At 45.0% G+C, this 16,980-nt stretch overlaps 1 long non-coding RNA gene across 1 annotated transcript; it reads left to right on the top strand.

Moving 5' to 3' along the window:
* The first annotated feature begins 3,546 nt into the window (after nt 1-3,546).
* On the top strand, nt 3,547-14,197 carry LOC116816574 (uncharacterized). The gene is made up of 4 exons (XR_004371750.2): nt 3,547-3,806; nt 5,227-5,386; nt 6,457-6,536; nt 12,875-14,197. It is a non-coding gene; the product is annotated as an uncharacterized LOC116816574 (long non-coding RNA).
* Nucleotides 14,198-16,980: the final 2,783 nt, after the last annotated feature.

Below are 16,980 nucleotides of genomic sequence, written 5' to 3'. Positions count from 1 at the left end.
ACAGACATGCTGCTTACTCCTACACGTATTGACAATGGAAGTGCAGGATCTTGAAAGTAAAATGAGCGAGGACGTGGTGAAATGAACCTCCCATCCCATTCTGGGTGTGGGCTACCTCATTCAAAGGTGCTTTGTCACCCACATTTGCTGCACAGTTTTGTGCTTTTGGGAGTTACCAGGCAGAAGGCTAGAGCTGATACCCTATGCAGGGCTGGCTCCACTGTTTTTGCCGCCCCAAACAGTGTGCCGAATTGCCGCCACAGACGGTGGGGGCAGTCTGTGTGCCATTAGAGCAGCATTTGCGCTTCTGCGGCAGCGGCAATTCAGAAGCAGCTTCTGTCTTCAGCCGGAAGACAAAAGCTGCACTGCTGTGGATAGCTGAAGATAGAATCTGCCACCGAATTGCCGCCACCACGGAAAGGCGCGTGCCGCCCTAACGGCACACGGACTGCCCCTGCTGTCTATGGTGGCAATTCAGCGCGCTGCTTGGGGGCAAAAACACACAGACTGCCGCCCCTTGCAGATTGCCACCCCAAGAACCTGCATGGAATGCTGGTGCCTGGAGCTGGCCCTGACCCTAAGTGTCTCAGAGAGGTTATGTCTGCACTGAAGCTGTACTTTCCAGCTCGAGGAGACATGCCTGCACCTGAACAAGCTTGAGCACGAAAAGCTGTGGCAGTGTGAGTGGTGGGAGGGGCTAGCTGCCCTAGTGTGTGCCTTAGGACTCAGATGGGATTGTATTCGGGGCAGCTAGTCCATCCCATGGTAGAAGCAGCCCCAGATACACTTCTTTTTTTAGCAGGCTAGCTCTACCAGAGCTAACCGGAGTATGTCACCTTGAGCTGGAAATTGCACCTTCCAGCTAGATTGCAGACATACCCTGAATAAAGATCGTTAATATCCCCTAGGGGATGCTGCAAACATGTTCTGGAAAGGCTGACTTGGTTAGGAAATGTGGAGTGCAATTTCAAAGCTATTGCATGCCTTGGGGTAGTGTGATGACACCTGACGAGCTGAAGGGGAAATTAGCTTCACTGTCAAATCCCCACCTGCTTTTGCTAAAGCTGGGCCTAGTGGCTCACAGGCAGTGGGGTGTGCTCTAGAGCAGGGTGTCCAGACTGGAGAGAGATTTAGGGTCTCTCACTGTCTGGAGACTCAGACCCATTGCTAGCTAGTTTAGGTCACCAAGGGTATGTCTACACTGCAAGAAAACACCGGTGGCTGGCTTGTGACAGCTGACTCGGCTCACGGTGCTCAGGCTGTGGAGCTATAAAATTGCCGTGTAGATGTTCGGGCACAGGCTGGAGCCCAGACTTTGGGACCTTGCAAGTGGGAGGGTTCCAGAACCCAGTTCTGCAGCCCAAGCCCTGTAAGCCCAAATCAGCTGACACTGGCCAGCTGCGGGTGTTTTACTGTAGTGTAGACAAACCCTAACTCTAAGGGGCTGTGTGGTAGCTGCAGATTGTCAGAGCACTACCGTACTCCAGCCATGCCCCCGACAGCGATGGCCACAGCCGGTGTGTGGTGTAGGAATGGCTCTGCCTGCTCTGTGCCAGCTTCAACACCTCTATGGGAGGAGTCCTCAGATGGCAGGTCTGGGTGCTCTCCAGCCCCTTTGTGCCACCAGCTTGGTGAAAACAGGCTGAATTATAATGTAGAGCCTGGCCATTTATGTTTTACATGCAAATAGTTTAATGCTTTTTATCCATATTAACCACTATCTTTCTTTAGCGCACGGAAGGTCAGTGTTATAGGCTATGACACAAGGGGAGCATGAAATATAGTTGTCCTGTCAGTATCATGTTTCAGACATAATAAAAGACTGGTGAATAGTTTTCAGATGTGTTTGCTTCTGCATAAAGGGTCAAATATTCCAAAGCTCCTAAGTGAGTATTTCATTTTCACAAATGACATAGGCAAAAAGTTCTCTTACAACTGCAGGCTGAAAGAACAAAGATATTTTGGCCAAAATTTTCAAGCCTCTAATAAGGCTAAACCCATACATAGACACTAAAATTTAAGTGTCCTGATTTTGAAATTTTCTAATTTCCACTGGGCGTTAGGAGCCTAGATACCTTTGAGGATCTGAGTCTGAGTGTTCACCACTGCCATCAAAGAGAATAGGAGCTGTAGATGTTTACACTTAGCCATCAGCTTGCTTTACTTAGGCACCTACTTATGGATTTAAAAGCCCAACTTTAGGCACCCAGGTTTGAAAATGTTCACAGTTTCATGTTAGATTTAAAGACCGGAAGAGACCATTTTGTTCAGCTGGTCTGCATAACACAGCCATAGAACACTAGCCTTCATCTTTAGTACAGTCCAAGGGTGTTTGCTGCGTGAGCAAGATCAAACACTGCTCTGAACACTACCCACCACAACTACCCTGCATACATTTTTTTATAGCAATTTAATTTGTGGAGCAATGTATGGACATCGGATTGTGGCTTCTTGATGAAAATATTTGAGCATGTTTACAGCTGTCAGATCTTTTATCAAGCGCTGGGTTGATTTTTTTTGTTTATTCAACAGCCTGATTCTGCTCTCCCTCACATAAGTAAGAATCAGCACTGACTGCACTGAAGTAATGGAGTCACACGGGTGAAAAAGCGATGTAAATTGGGTCAGATTCAGGCCCATCATGTTTTATCTACAACATTGCAACTTGTGACACAAACAGCATAGGAAACTAGTGAGCACATATCAGATCTGCCATTGCATTCACTTAAAGAGAGAAGCATGATGAAATTGCTCCAAATTGAAACGCTAACTCTGAGCTTTCTTAGAAGTGGACCTCCAGGACTATGGATTGGGGCTGGATTTCTAGCACGTTCAAAGTTTGAGGGTGTTAAGATTTAGAGTTCTGGCTTAGGCTGTCCCTAGGTTTTTTCAACCCTGTTATTGTCACAATAAGCACATGCTTTAGTGTATGGACCAAACTCTGTGTTACACTGCACTGCTCCTTGTATTGCATGCCCAGAAAGGAATACAAATAAAATATGTCCTCCCTCACCAATAACTTGACCTGGAAGTTCAAGGAATTTATGGAAGTTTCCACTGATTTCAAGGGCTTCTCTGTGTTTGCATGGTATAAGAGAGAGAAAGAAAAAAAGATTCAGAACAAATTGTACAAACTACATCCCCAATTCCACTCCCTCCCATTTTTTTTTAAAAACCATCCATATTTTCCATTCCTCTTTATTATTATATATTTTAAAATGCCGGGGATGAAAGAGGAACTCAGCATGCTAGCTATATTCCTCATTCTCTAATACTCCCTGTCAGACACAAGGGTTAGGGCTTGTTCTTAGCTGAGGACCTGAACCTGGATCCTGCAAGCACGAGTGACTTTACACGCACGAATAACCGCATTGAGTTCAAAGTGTGCATGCCACTCATGTGCATAAGTGTTTGCAGAATCAGGGCCTTGGCCAGCACAGTAACAATATGGTGAAACAAGTGGCTGCCTCCCCCTGTGTGTTGATAAAGCAACTGAAAGCTGCTGGCTTAGTTTAGGTCCCAGCAGGCAAAGACTACAGACCCCTGCATGTGGTTTGGCTAGAGGTACTGAGACAGCAGTAAAAGCAGGAAAGTTGGAAAAGGGAAGGCTAGATGGGTAAAATGGGAAGGAAAGGCAGCTTCTGAGTGGCAACAAAGGCAGAACTGATCCCTGGTAATAGATGAGACACAAGCCAGGAGCTGACTAAACATGCAGTGATATCTTTCAAACGAGCACTGACTCCATAGGAAGATGCTGCACACAATGCTGTCTGCGCTAAGACTTTTCCAAAAAATTCCTGGCATTGGTAACACAAGTTCAGCTTTCATAGTCCTAGCTGTGTTGTGGAGCTTAGCGTGGGGGGCTTTCTGGCAGTTGTGTTCAACACTGTGTGGATTAGATGAGAATGACAGTTGGAACTAGCAAGCTGGCTCCACCAGGGCTCCCCCTGTTGCTAACACCCATGGAACGGGCATGGTGTTCACAATGGTGAGAATGGTTTGTGAAAGTTCTCCAGTCAGAACAAGCTAATGGTAAACAAACCATTGATGTTTTCTGTGCTGGTATGTGTAGAACGCTTAGATCAGGGGTTCTCAAACCGGGGGTCAGGATCCCTCAAGGGTCACAAGGCTATTACATGGGGGGTTGTGAGCTGTTAGCTTCCAACCAACTATGTCTCCAACATTTATAATGGTGTTAAATATATAAAAACATGTTTTGTTTTTTTTATAAGGGGGGCAGGTTGCACTCAGAAACTTGCTATGTGAAAGTGGTCACCAGTACAAAAGTTTGAGAACTGCTGGCTTAGATACTCTGGAGATAGGGGTCTTACAAATATGGTGGGTGAATAGTTAGATGAGCAGACAGATGGACAGAGAGAACTATCAGTGCAGTCTGTGGTATATACAGTGACTTTTAAAAACAAATGCTTCCTTCCCATAAATCGCCTGTGGAAATCAATGGTGATCTGATGGGGGCTGGTTATTTCTTTTGCAAGAGAGAGGGGTCCAAACTCCAATTTCAAATCCAAAGACATCTGATCGGTTTGGGAATGAGATTCAGTTCCTTGGTCCCAAACCAGCCCCACCTCTTTTGGTTCTGGCTTGGGACCTTTTTTTTTAAAATTGGGTCCATAAGCAACTGAAAGTGTCAAAAAATCTCTCAGGAACAGCTGATCTCATGAGATATCCTCTCTCTTGGGCTGAACGATATCTCTCTGTCAGCCTATGTCTCTCATCTATTTCCCTTCCCAAGTGCATTCCCCATAACTCTGCTTTCCTTCTGCACCAGGAGTCCACATTGCCAGCTTTGTCACAGTGTAGCCATGGGCAGCATCGTAATCCAAGACAATCTGGCTATTTAAATAGTTAAAGTAAATTTCCTCTTCTAAAAGCAATAGGCTAGCCCCTGGAGTTCCTTTGTAAGCAGTGAACAGCCTCCCCCAAGGCGTGATTAGCTCAAATACAGTAAATGTGGCCTGGTTACCAGTTCTGCTGATGCCTTGAGGCCTGTTCTAATCTGCAAGGTATTCAGTCTGAAAGTGCATCTGGACAGTTTGCACAGACCCCGTCCAGCTTCGCTTTAGCTGCAGTTTGTGAGCTTTGCACCCTGTGAGAGGGACAAAGCCAGGAGCTGATGCTGCTTGCATTTCACAACTCTGACATGTTGTCACTCACATCCAGACATTTCCTGTTATCTAACCTCAGCCTTATCTTCCCCATTTTCAGCTTCCTCTTGAAGAAGGAGAGGCCCCTTCAAAAACGAGCTGCCTTCCTGGGCTGAGCCCCACTGCTCTGCTTCTGCTTTGCTCCCTGGGTGCCCCCAGCAGGCCCCACGTGCCTGACCCAGCACCATACAACTTCTTCCCCTGTGACAGCACAGCTACAGGTATGGTTTGTACCCGCTGGCACTCCTGCAGCTGGCACTCCTGCTTGGCTTTACTCTCTTGTATGCTGTAAAAGGGGGTGGCAGAGGGGGAAAGGACGGAGTTTCAGCTGGGACACTTGTCTCACTCCCCCAAAGGGCCTGCTACCTCTACTTTGAGGTGGGTACAGCCTGGGAGAACAGGCAGCAACAAACTACTTCTAGCAATTCTCCTGTCTAAAGTTGTTTTGGGGGGGTCTCTTTCGGGAGACTTTGGGGTGAGGTCCCAGGGAACAACTCCAATTTCTGCCAGCCCTCTGCCTGGACACTCCACCCCCCTAGGGTGACCAGTCAGCAAGTGCAAAAAATTGGGATGGGGGTGGGGGGTAATAGGAGCCAATATAAGAAAAAGACTCAAATATTGGGACTGTCCCTATAAAATCAGGACATCTGGTCACGCTAACCCCCCACCTTCCTTGGTGTCTTTCCCCTATATTTACAATTTGGTCTAGCTCATCTCTTAGCCCAGATTCCAGAATCTCTCTCCCCAAGATACAGAATCATATCCAATATTCAAGCCTCCTTGGGGCAGATATTTTTAACGAGGGGGTTTGCCGGGTCTCTCCTTGGACCATGCAACTGGACAGTAAATTTTAAGTATATGGATAGAAGGGTTGGCTTCTTCATTTGTCTTTTCTCCCCATGCATCCTGTCAGGAAAGAAAATGCAGCTGATTGTGCCTGGGAGCTCTGCACTTGGAACCATAATTAATTTATGATGATGATGATGATGATGATTTATGATTAATGACTATGTGTACAGTTTCTAATGTATGCCTGGTGCTTTACACAGAAATAAAAAACATGTTGTTGGCCTTGGGGAGATTTCAATCCAAATGAGACATAGAAAAGCCAGGGCTATAACTAGCAATGAGCAGGGGGAGGTGATCTGGGAGGAAGGAGGTTTCCGCCAGTGAAAGATCATACAATAAGTTAGTGCGTATGCCCCACTGGCTCGGTCCTTTTCTCGAGTTCTGTGTATGTGAATTTTAGATATTAGCATTTTTCCTCCCTTTTTCTTTTCTCCTTTCTTAGAAGTTAGTGAAGCAAACAGTTTGAGAGAGCAGAGTCCAGCAGGAGTGCAGAAGAGGTGGGGTGGAGGCCGGCGCTGGAAGGTGAGTTTCAAGGTGGGATTTGCAGGACCATTCAGAGATATGCAATGCCAGCAATAATTAGTATTGTATCAAGCTCTTCTACAATGTTTTGCCTAGAAGCATAAATTATCATGTGTAAATTGCCACTCTTCTGATTTTCAGGCTCCTAAGCCATTTCTGCAGCTCTAATTGATCCCCGATGTGTTAGACTCAGATTATCCATGTATTGATCAGCTATCAAAAGGTTCTCCTTGGCTAATAGTTTTATCCTTTCTGGGTTTCTGGATTGGGTTGCAAATAAGAACACTGGGGACACCATGTGCTTTTATGTCAGCCACAGTGAGATGGGGCCCAGCATTAAACTCTGGATGCGGCTTTTGAATATCCCAAAGTTCAGGGGTGTCTGTACCTGGATTATTGGTTCAAGCCCATCCTTGAAGCTGAGTTTAACTGTCTGCATTGTAAATTGGCTCCTTGTCCAATTATCCAAATAAATACTCTATAGGATTTTTTATTTTTCTAACTCTGTAGGGTGAGAGAAGAGAGCTTTAATACTGCGTACCTCATAAAAATCATTAACCTCTGGGTCAGATCATGATGCCCTTACTCACACGGAATAGGGCCCTGCTCCATGAATAGTCCCACTGAAGTCAATGGGACCACCTGTAGAGTAAGTGATCCTCAAGTTGAGAAGAGATCAGAATTTGGGCCTATTTTTTATTTAAAACAGCAATGTATGTCTGAACGGTGCATTATATTCATCTATTACATGGCACCACAGATGTGCACAGGGCAGTACAAAGACAAATGAACACAACCCTGCTGCAAAGAGCTTTACCATCTAAGCTATGGTGCAAACAACAGGAGAAGATGTCAACGCAGGGAGGGAGAGGTGGAAGGGAAGGGCATGCAGTCCTATAGTTGCTGGGGAGACTAATGCATGGACCTTAGGGGGTTGACTTATTGTTTTTGGGACTCTGGTTTATAAGCCTCTGTGGAGAAATGGGGTTTGAGAAGAAGGTGGAGGAAGGGGTCCAGGTGGGTTTGCAGGGAGAGGGAACCATGTGAAAAAAGGGCCAGAGGCAGGTGTGGGGCAAGGACAGAGAAGGGACATTCAGATGAGTAGCTTGGGCTGAGTGAGGATGAGTGGCGTTTCTGGCAAAGAATAAGAGAACCACCTAGGACCTATGTCTCTACTCTAGACAGCTGGCATAAGTAAGGACAAAATCACGCTGACTGGGGGTGGGTTATTGGGATGACAAGACATGGGGAGCAGGTGCTTGGGGAACATTTCATTGTTTTATACGTTTCCTTGTAGGGACATTTGGTTTGAGCCTGGTCACAAAATCAAGAAAGCAGCCTGAGCCCAGCTCCCTGGAAGGTTAGAGGGCACATGCGAGGCTGCTTGCCGGCCCTGGTGATAAGCTGAGCTGGTGCCCTGGATCCAGCACCCCTGAACTTTGGGGTGTTGCCAATCTGGTTCTGGAGCTGGATGTCTCAGCTTGAGCCTATCTCTGGAACACGTAGAGCTCCATGTGCCTGGCCCCTGTACAGAGGGAATTGGTGCGAGAGGCCTTTCTCTACATGCACCTCTGTGCTGAGGCTGGGCACAATCTTTGTGCCTGATCCAAAGTCTCCTGAAGTCAATGGGAATATTTCCATTGAGCTGGATGGCCTTTGGATTGGATGCTTTTTCTCTGAATCCGTAGGAACCGCTTTGGTTTAGTGCTGTTGGCAGGGCTGGATTCCTCGGAGAGGGTGAGGGTGAGATGAGACCATAACCTCACCCCCACTCCCTCTGCACCAGCCAGCAGAGCTGCAGTGTGTACCCTGCACCTGCTTCCAGGTGGCTACCTCAGCTGTGCTCCTGGAGCCAGTGCTCTTCCAGGAACTCTCTGCTGCAGCTCCACTCTGTCCCCTATAGTGTATGGTGGGTTAAAGCCATTATAAAGCCCTTAGCAAGTAAACAGGAGAGTTTCCATTAATTCTAGTGCTGGGGGAGATGATTTCATCTGCAGCAGGGTCCCATGTACAACTAGGAACCACACTGCTGTAAAAAGACCAAGAGCAAGCGCACAACAAAAGCTGTCGTGTGGCTTTTGGCAAGCCCTGTGCTGCTGTTGCTCAACTCTTACGAGGGATCGAATGCTTTATTTACTGCTGAAAGAACTCTCACCTAGTTAGATTCAGCATCCTTGGAAGGCGGTTCATAACATGATCAGCCCTCATTAGCAGGGAGCAGAGCATTTGCTGTCCTGCATGATCTAAGCAAGCAGCAATGACACTTGTCAGCCAGAGAGCAGGCGTTACTAATGTACTGGGCATGATACTTAGGCAGTTGCTCTGTCAGAAACTTATCAGCTGTCTAACCCAAATCCACAGATGTGCTATAGCAAAAATGGACTTGGGTACAACCTGGCATGGCTGCTTCAGTGTAAACTCTTATCTCCAGCTCTGATCTTTTCTGGAGCATGCCTGGTACTTGTAATTGAATCCTTTGATTCAAATCCTGTGCTCTTTGTTCAGGTAAACCTCCCATTGGCATCGACCATAGTGATGGATGCAGATCTTCAGTGGAATAGACTAGCATTCAATAGGAGGTTCGATTAAGTAAGGGCCTCAGGATTTGGCCCAGTGATATTAGGGTTTTCAATTTACAACTAGAGCTTGGGGGGACACTCAGGAAGCCTGATTCTGACCTCACTCCAGTTTTAAATCAGCGTAAGTCTGTTGATTTCAATGGCGTTACTCCTAATTTACACCTGTGTAAGTGAGAGGAGACTCAAATCTAGAGGTTACAGCTGGTAGGGCATTCTATAAACCCAGCTCCACACAGGTTCATGTGGATTCTCTCTCTCTCTTAATTTTGATTTGAGATTTGTGTTTGAGCAAGTACAGCAATTAGAAATGGGTCTGTGTGCAAACCCAGGTTCTGACTGCATTGAACCTGAGAAAGGTGTGTATCCAAATTGAGAGCTGAACTTCAGAGCTTAGGCTCGGTTCCACTGAAAATTCAAAGAAACACACACCAAAATACAGGCACTTGTATAAGTTTGGGGTCAAATCCATCCTGCTTTGTTATTTTCCTTCTCCCACCAATTGCACAGCGAATAGGAAGAGAGTCCTGTAAAACTCCCAAGAGAGATCCCATGTGGCTGATATGCTCACAGCAGGATTTCTAAAGCATTGGCCTTTTATGCCATTCACAAGGGACTGCATGGAGAAAGCTGCATGGAGAAAGCTTCTGTTTCTGTTTTTCTGCCTCCAGTAATATTGATGGTTAAGTCTGCTTTTGAACACCAGGTTTTTCCAACTGGAAACCAGAATCCCTGTCAATAGTGAGGTCCACCCAAACAACATACCATCAATACAAGGTGCGGAGAGAGTTCCTCTCCTATGTACTGAAAATATGATCTTCACTTCGTGCCACCCCCGCCCCCTTTATCTGTTGCTGACAGCAGCATTATGAGCAGCTCTGTTTTTCCCCTCTCAAAGCCACAACAACTTTAACCTAGAATAGCAGAAGCAGTGGTGCTCGTTTTTTTAAAAAGAGCCTTCTTGAACTTCAGTATCAAATCCTCATCTGATGTAAATCAGCATCCCTGCACGGGATTTTAAGTCAATAGAGCTCTGCTGATTTACACTTTTGATGCAACCTCCACATCAAACTTTACTGGAAAGAGAGTTCTTAGAGCAAACATGAGGCATTTGGACCACTTCCCAGTTAGTTTAATGATGAGTTCATTCTTCTTTCCCCCCTTGTATAGAGAGAATGGTGCCAAGGACTGCACAATGTCTAATTGGTAATCATAAATAAGTTGCATGTAGAGCCCAATGACGGATCTGGGAAGAAAAGCCAAGCACCTGCTGCCCAGTCCCCTGTTATAGCCATTAGCGCACATCAGCTTTGCAAGAGTTAATCTGTGGCCTTGGCTAAACTAGAACACTTGCACGGCTGTGACTAAGTCATTTTAAAATCAGCTTAGTACGACATGGCAAACCCCTCGGGTAGACCACTTAGATTCATTTAAATTCTGCCTAAACCAACGTAGCTTAAGGCCGTTACAGACTGGATTGGTTTTTATATTGGTTCAGTTATACTGGTGCAAGTTCACCAATACCAACAAAACCCTGTGCCAGCAATGTTGTTCAAGCAACTATTCAGGGCGAAATACTCCCTTAAGCAGAGGACAAGCACAAGGACCATGCATCATTAAAGTCCCATTTAAACCCTAACTTGAGTGTTTAAGTGGAATTTGAGCATTGCATAACTCTTATGCTTACTATGCATAGGAGTGAGGTTGGGGGAGGGGATCAACATTGACTAGAATTTTTTTAATTTTCCATGTAGAAAAAATACACCCTTTAGGGGGGTGCATGTGTGTTTGTGGAGTAAGAGATGGGAAACTAAGATATCATCATACCCAGAAGTTAGAAATTAGAATTTAGACCTGTTAGATCACTCACTCCATTTCACTGCCAGTGTAACAGTTTAATTCTGTTTTCATCTCCTTTAAAGGTTTTCATCTGAGTTTCTCACTGTGGTCTCAAAAATAGCCTGCTTACGTTCTCAGAAACTTGGTGCCTCTGGTCATGTGAAATGAAAAGAAGAGAACTCTGACAGCAGCTAACTGTTTCATTTTTAAAAATAGGCTGTGCCGGGGCCTATACCACAGAGCATGTGAACAGCACTGAAATGGTGTGACATGGGATAAGTTTTTTCCAGGAGTTGTGATAGATTTTCCCTGCATCATAATTTCAAGCAGCAACCATATTCTGAGCTGCCGGTTTCCTTTAAACACACGCATGCATCTGTCAGTGAAGTTTAGCAATGTCTTTTCTCTTACAGACTTGGTGCTCTGAATTTTGTAAAGCAAACTATTGATCAGATTGTTTCTAAAAGGATTAAGGCAAGGACACTGCATCTGCATGTTTGTTTGCAGGGGGGCGGGGAGGGAGGGAACAAAGGGAACAGGGTTTTAGTGGGGAGTTACATTAGGTTATGGGGGAGTGAGTTGTGCTGGCATATGTGGGTAGAAAGCTATGTTTGTTCATGGGGGCAGGGGGGAAGCTTCATCATAGAGTAGGCAGAAAAGGGAACAAAAGGGTTAATTTTGACAATGGAAGAGAACGTTCCTAAGGTCATTCTTGAAGAAATTCATTATTTCTTTCTGAGCTCCCCTGGCTGAACAGCAATAGAGAATTAGAACCCTTACAACATTATTGCCAAACAGTGCAGTCCAATATAGGAAGGTGGCGGGCTCGAGACCATTACTGGAGGGAAGGCAAGAATGCTGCTGAACTGCCACATTGTTTTAGTGGTTTTGGTTTGGTGGGGGATTTTGGGTTTTTTTTTTTATGAAAGTGAATGCATTTAACACTGGACTTTGAGCCAGTTTTAGGATCTGGTCCTGCTAATAGAGCAGTCAGTGGCATTGATTTCAAAGGGACCAGAATCATGTCCTTCATCTCAGATAGGTCTGGAGGTCCCATTTTTCAAATTCAGGTGGACAATTCCAAACCTCGGTGCTCAGTGATCTCAGCACTTAAACATCGAGGGTGAAATCCTGGTTCCATTGATGTCAATGGGAATTTTGCCATGGACTTCAGTGAGGCCAGGATTTCATCCCTAACACCTGTTTTAGACACATAGACCCAGATGCACAAAGGAATTTAGTCTCTTAGCTTCCATTATGGACCTGGGCCAGAGACGCCAATTCAGCAACATACTTAAGAATGTGAAGCATTGGCTACAATGAGATGATTTATATGCTTGAAATTGGGCACTTTCCTAAGTACCTTGCAGATTTGAGGTTGCAAGTGATTGTGTGATCACTGGAATGCAAAATTACAGCAGGGGTTCTAATTAAGGAGCCTAAATTTGAAAATCCTGGCCTGCTTATCTAAACGTATAATTACAGAAATGAAAAATGCAAACGCTCTATTAGATTATCTTGCCTGTGACCCCTATCCGGTGCAGAAAGCTCCCTAGGGTATGTGCTCTGGGCTTTTGTCTAGACTAGTACTTTTTAAAAAGGCCCTTGTGTATCCAGAAATATATCAGCCTTCCTGACAATGCATCCAAACTCCACTTCTGTGTTTGTGGATAGTCCTTGTGTGGGCAATGCAGTAAATATTTCAAGCCCTGTGGGCTAGCAGGGCACTCAAATTAGCTTCTATCTCTGGGCATCAATCACAGCTCCTCATATCCAGCTTCAGTTCACAGATCAATGTAGCTGATGTGAACTCAGCAGAAGTCAACACTTGCTTATTTGGCTCCCCTCCCCACCAATCAAAGGAAGAGATTTTCCTTACCTGTCATTGACAGAAACTCAACCTTTCTTTTTCTTCCCCTCTAGGACACCACGTCACTGAAGGTTTCCCAGGTGGTACGCCCACATCCTGCAGTGCTGCGCTCCGTGTATTTGACAAGCTGAGTTTGACACTCAATGTGGCAGAGTGTCAGTTTGTCAAATACCCCAAGTGAGGCATTTGCTTAGCAACACACATCAGCACCACAGAAGATTGATTACTTCATTTGACTGTTTAATATTTTCTCTCCGCTGAAAATACGAAGAACTATCTAATAAATGCATACTATGCTTTGCTTCCTGTGCTAGCAGATTTCCTTAGTGCCCCAAATTCAGAAGCATCTGTTTGAACATGCATTTGAATGGTGAGTTTCTACAGAAATAGGGCCAAATTTTTGCTGGTACACTTCCATTGAGTTACACAAGCAGAGAATTTTGCCCAGAATTATTTAGCCAAAGACAATGCTTGTAACTGAAGTATTGGTGGCAATTAGGAGGTGATGTTGAGTTGTTGTGTGACAATGGTTTTTTAGTATATTCAACTAAGCTAAAGGTTAAGGCAGTTGTGATCCCACTTACAACACCATTGCCAATAACAGAGAATTTCTTCATCAGATGTGTTGAAATATTTATGTATAATCATAGAAGATGGAGAGGAAATAGACTTACAGGGCCGTTATTTCATTTTCCCTCTTCTGCACCAGCCAGTATAAGATTATTCCCTGCAGTGAATTCTTCTGTGGTTTGTTTAGTTCTATTTTAAATGACTCATGTGAAGGAGCTTTCATCACTTTGCTTGGAAGTCCTAGTAAAATAAAATCTCATGTTTAGAAGTCTCCTTCTCTTCAGCCAGTTACTCCCGGTAAGATCACCTAGCAGAGTTGCCTATTATATTTGCTGTACTTCTGCCGTTGTATTGAAGCTATGCTAAGCCAGCTCACATGAAGAAGACCTATTTATTGGCCTACACTTTCAAAAGTGACTTGTGATTTTGGGTGAGACATCATAAAGAGGTCTGATTTTCAGAGGTTGGGGTGCTCAGCATATTTAGAAAATCGGGTCCCTTCATGGTGTCTTAAGTTGGACTCTCAAAAACTGAGCCAGAACCCAAAATCCCTTTTGAAAATTCAGGCCATTGTTACTTTGCTAGTGCAAAGGGCTTGTTAGAAAACAACCCTTCTCGCTGTTATTGGAGCAGTATCAGCAGCCGATTGTGCAATTACATTTTATATTTTATATATATATATATGGTATTTCATCCTTAACTCTCCTTTTTTCTTTAGATTACGTCCACATATTGTAAAATGTTTTGGAGATGCTGGGCTTTGTATGAAGAATGCTGTCTATAAATAAATGGTTTTGACTTTCTAAGTTAATAGCCTGCTTCTGATCATCTTCATAATAGAACTTCAGCGTGCACCTGTGTGAGCAAACACGGCTGTAGTTATTCTGACTCAAACTGTCCCTCCTGAGTTTTCTTTCCAGTCCCTAAAGTTGATTCATAGACAGTTCTCTCATCTTTATTATTATTTTTATCTGTGCATTCAGTTTTTAAAAAGTACAAGGTCCATTGTTCTGTCTGACTTTCCATTTCTGATAATCCATAGTGTAACTGAGGCATACATTATCCACCCTAAACCCTTTCTGTCTCTGGTCAGAAGCCACTAGGTCAGATCCTCAGCTCTTGTAAATGGGCCTGACTCCAATCACACTACACCTTTTGACACCAGCTGAAGACACTTCTCAGGGTCCATTTTAAGTCCCTCACCTCCTCTTTTCCAGCAGTTTATCTCAGTCTTTATTCTTACTACTTTGTCGCTCCCCTCCTCGTCTGAAATGTCTAGGAGCAGATCCTTCAGTTTCTTCCAGGCCCTGGGAGGAAGCAAGGTTAATCTCTCCATCTTTGACATTTTGGTGGGACAAATCCTGCTGTTTCTGGGGCATTTTTCCTTTAAATTCCCATCAAGATCTACAGCTTCTCACCACCTCTGAAAATCAAGATAGACACAAAAAATCCAATGCACCCCAAATTAGCAAATCCTCTCTGAAAATACTGGCTTAAATGTCTGCATCACAGCCCCACTTTGCCTCATAGTTCCATGAATATAGTCTGCCCTGAATCCCACCCTTGCAGTGGCACTGATATCAAGTCAATGGTGTTGCCCAGATACAACCAAAGGCAGAATTTGGTTCATGACATGTTAACCACTGCTGTCAAGTATTGTACATCTTGTACACAGAGCAGTTTCACAGAGGAAGCTGCGGTTTTTCTCTCTCCTTTGGCTCAGATTCTGGAGTTGACTGTATTAGTCAGATCATCAGGTGAGTGACCAGTGCAAAGAAAGGAGAAGTTCCCCGGTTATCTGGAGAAACAACCCTCCCCCTGGCCACCCCTGCAAACCCTTTTGACTTTCAAGGGGAAATGTCCTGTTCTGGCTGGCTTCTCCCTTCCAGAAATCACAAGCCCACAGTATAGAGGGAAGCAACAGTGCAGGGCCAGAAAGGAAGCTGCTTGGTGCTTTTGGGGAGGGGACCAAAGCATAGGTAAGGGCATCCCTGGGGCTGCCGGAACATGTAGCAGTCAGGGACAATCAGAGCACTCCAGCCAGGCCTGCTCTGGACCTGTCTCAGCCCCTCTTCAGTTTCTTCCTCCATTCTGCTCCCACCCTATCCTTTGCACCATGGTTTCTGCAGGGGCAGCACAGAGCTGATGTTCTTTTGCTGGGGGGAATCAAAATTGTGGGCCGTGTGGCCCCTTAGCAGCCTCCATGCACCAGCTGGTGCAAAGTAGCCACAGGTGCAGCAGTGAATTTTCTCCAGGTGCCGCTGAGGAATATTCCCTTTTCTTTATTTCCAGTGGTGCACAGCTCCTGTGTGTCACTTGTTGATACAAAGCTTCTCCAGTGGTTACCACGGAAGCATGGACAGACCCTGAGAGCTATTAAACAATACGAGGCTTATTTCTCAGTTAGTGGCACAGAACTACACCCCAGCACAGCAAGTGGAGATTGTCCCCCTTAGCTGCAATACTGTTCAAATGGAATCAGACCCTTACAATTGCTTCAACCCTCAGAAAGGATGCGCACACTGCCCTACTGGAACAGAACCATGAGCTGTTTAGTCCATTACTCTGTCTCTGATAGTGGCCAGAAACTTTAGAGGCGGTGTGAGCACCCACAGATCCCCTCATTATACAATACTGTTCCAGGAAAAGTGGGAGAAAAGATATTTCTTCCTGTCCCTGCCCGTTGATCAATTAGTGCCCGGACACATGAGGACTGACAGCCCCAGAAATGTTGCACTTGCTATCACCTCTGCAGATACTATTGTTAGGTATAAAAGCATTTAAGGCACTTGTTTCACATAAGAGTAGCATATAAGTAATGTCAAGCCACAGGCTAGTGTTGGAGGCAGGAGGGAAGGGGGCAGAGTCTGAAGCACCTTCATGCGCTCAGGCAGATTGCTGGTGAGCAGCTCAGCATGTAAACTCAAGTAAACAAGCAGTAGGGAAGAAACAAAGACAGAGACAAAGCGATTGAGTCAAGAGCATAATACAGGAAGCAGCACATACGGCTGAGACAGGGAGCTAAGAACAGGGCTTCACACACCCTTCCAGGAAGGAATGTTCCTCCCATTTGTTTTTTGCCAGAGATCTTTAAATTCACTGGGGCAGATTAAAGGAGTAACTGCAGATAAGGGAGGCAGTCCATTTATATATTACATGACAAATGTTGCCAACACTCATGACTTTTTTTGAAGCCCATTTCTTAGCACCCCAGCTTCTGGAATCAAGAGATTCTGCTTTCATTAACAAAAGTAACTTGAAAACATGAAGTGAGGGCACCCTGAATGCTCAGAAACCAGAAAGCAGATAAAAAGAACCCAGCATTAACTATTTGTAAAAAAATAAAATAGAATCCCTTTTTTAAGCCCATCTCATGATTTTTTGATGCTTCAAGCTGGCGGTACTGCTAGGGCATATGAGGTGCTGGCAAAGTGGGTCAAACATCTGCAGTCTCAAGGATCCAGCAGGTTTATTTAAAACAATAAACTCATCAGGAAGGGCTAGAACAAACAGGCCCCTAAGCTCTCAGGGCAGGATGGGCAGGTGGAAGTGTGTTCTTACTTCTCCATAAGAAACAAGCAGAGTAGCT

The sequence above is a fragment of the Chelonoidis abingdonii genome, chromosome 8, assembly GCF_003597395.2.
Source record: "Chelonoidis abingdonii isolate Lonesome George chromosome 8, CheloAbing_2.0, whole genome shotgun sequence".
Classification (NCBI taxonomy): Eukaryota; Metazoa; Chordata; order Testudines; family Testudinidae; genus Chelonoidis; species Chelonoidis abingdonii.
The sequence above is the reverse complement of the archived record's forward strand: the minus strand, read 5'-3'. Positions and strand labels throughout refer to the sequence as shown.